Consider the following 2,696-nt stretch of genomic DNA (forward strand, 5'->3'; position numbering starts at 1 on the left):
AGGAAAGCAGGGCTCCATTACACGTAACGGTTACTTGGGTAGACAAACGCCATTAACTCGGAACACCCCTCACTTCCTCCGTCCCCTGGCTTTATATACTGCACATGACATTGTATTGTATGGAATATTCCTTTGGCCAGCCTGGGTCAGCTGTCTGGGTTGTGTCCTCTCCCAGCACCCCATGCACCCCGACCTTCTCGCTGGCAGGGCAGCATGCAAAGCTGGACAGTCCTTGACTACTTAGCAACAGCTGAAAACATCAGCACGTTATCAACATTATTTTCATGACAAATCCGAACCACAGCCCACACCAGCTTCTATGAAGAAAATTAACTCTCTCCCAGCTGAAACCAGGGCAAGCGTCCCAGTGGACTACAAGCTGACCATGGAGCAACAGTTGTGCCCTGGAGATAAAGGCTAGCAGCGTACTGGGTTGCATCAGCAAGATCATAGCCAGCAGGTCAAGGGAGGTGATTCTTCCAATCTATTTGGCACTTCTGAAGCTACATCTGGAGTTCTGTGTCTGATTTTGGGCTTCTCAGTACAAGAAAGATACTGACAAACTGGAGTGAGTTCAGAGGAGAACCACCAACGCAAGTAGGAGCCTGGAACGTGATACATGATGAGAGGCTTCGGAAGCTGATTTTGTTCTTCTTGGAGAGAAGACTAGGAGGGGATCTAACTGTTTTCCTTCATTACCTACGTGGCGGTTACAAAGAGCATGGAGCCAGATTCTTCTTCAAGGTGCACAGCAAGAGGATAAGAGGCAATAGATGCGAGTTGCAGCACAGAAAAATAAGGAACATATTTTTCACAATGAAAGAGAATAAGTAGTGGAGCAGGTGCCTAGGGAGGTTGTAGAATCTCTGCCTGTGGAAATACTAAAAGTTTGGGTGGACACAGCCTTGGGCAACCTGATCTACTTTAAATATAACCCTACTTTGAGTGGTGTTTGGACTGGAGACCTCCAGAGGTCCTTTCCAACCTAATTTTTTTAGTGATTATGAATTCTGTGATCCAGGGAGTATGGAATGGGGAAAGATGTTGAATGGTGCATCTCAAAATAGGATTCCTCTTGCTTCATCTTAATACAGTTTGGAAAAAAACAAACCAACTGCATGTTGATCTAGTAATGCAGCTACTCCAGTAGCTAAAATCTTAGCATGAACAAGTTCTTAAATAAATGTGGCTTTTTATCATCTTGAAATTGCAGTAATGATTTTGAAATATTACCTGGGTAGTTACACACCAGTTACACACCCAGGTTCAGGCAGTGATATGAGAAACAGTCTAACAAGGCATTGTAAAAGCTTAGTTGGTGCATCACCACTTTCTGTACAAAAAAGCTTTGTACTCTACCATGTTTTTTTTAAACTCTGGCAATGTTTAATGTAAAAGATGTTCCTTTATGAATGCTATATATTCATGTATGAAACAGTATTTAATTGATACACTTTTAGGGCTGTTTTTACTATCCCATTCCCATAGAAACCTTACTGGGTCTCTATGTACATGCCTAGCTAGTTTTAATTTATCTAATTGGGAAATGTGATCTCCCACTATATTCGTCCCTAATTGCAGCAAGAAAACTCCTAAGGGCTTCTGTTCCACTGTCGAACTCCCTTGACAGTCGTACAGATTTTGAGCTAGTTAAAAAGCACATCTCCAAGAGAAAGCATTCAGGTGTTGAAGAAAAGAAAAACAGTATCTGTTGCTGAGCTAAATTCTCTTGTAAAATTTGAATCCAATTGTGTCTTCAAAATGCACTCTAATACTAAGCTTCTTTCATATAAGAGAAGTTCCTCTGCTGTAAGAAGTTTCAGCACCTCTGACCCACTGTTCAATATGAGGAGTTGTATGTGAAGAAGAGATGAAGTGTAGGCTGAGAAGGCTGTTATCTGTACTACCAGCAACAGGCGTTGGGGTGGAGAAATGAAATCATGCTGTGGTGTATTTTTTGGAGGATTCCACTTCAAAACCCGTGACATCCCTAAGGCATTTAGCAGTTACTGAAGTATAATTGCAGTTTCAGTGGAAGAAGAAAAAGAGGGAAATACAGTGGAACACATAGGACAGAACTGGAATGATTGTGGTAGATATTTATGGAAGGTCTATTTGGAAATTATTCTTCTGTCTAGCTTTCTTCAGTGAATTTTCTCACAAAAAGGGGTAATTATCCTTTTGGAATGGAAAAAGTAGTTCCTCTTTATGGAGCTACATCTTAGCTGACCTCCTTCAGATTCTATCCAAATTTGCGTGGAACACATGCATTTGCATTGTTCCACGTTAAAGAGCTCAGTCAGCATTGTTCAGTTAGAATAACCTGGATCACTTACCAGTTGGGTTTTTTTGACTGGGCATTGTTTATTTTGTTTTTGAAATTAAATATTTGGGTTTTGTGTGTGTCTCCTACTTGGAGAAGGGAAATGGATGTAGACAGCTGACCAACACAACTGTGCAAATATCTTTTGTAGTACCAGTCACCAACCACATCACAAATTACTTTTCAGTTCAATCTAGCTAGTAGTGGGAAAGGGGTTGTGGAAGGGGCTGCAAGTACATATAGGAGAATAGCAAAAGGTAATGACCAAAGTATTAGTTTATTGTACATGAGGTGCTTTTTAGCATAGAAGATTGGGGTTTTTTTTTTTAAATGTCTTTAAGTAGTAACCTGTTCCTTTTTTTGTTTGTTTCAG

This window comes from Phaethon lepturus, unplaced genomic scaffold, assembly GCF_000687285.1.
Source record: "Phaethon lepturus isolate BGI_N335 unplaced genomic scaffold, ASM68728v1 scaffold11507, whole genome shotgun sequence".
Classification (NCBI taxonomy): domain Eukaryota; kingdom Metazoa; phylum Chordata; class Aves; order Phaethontiformes; family Phaethontidae; genus Phaethon; species Phaethon lepturus.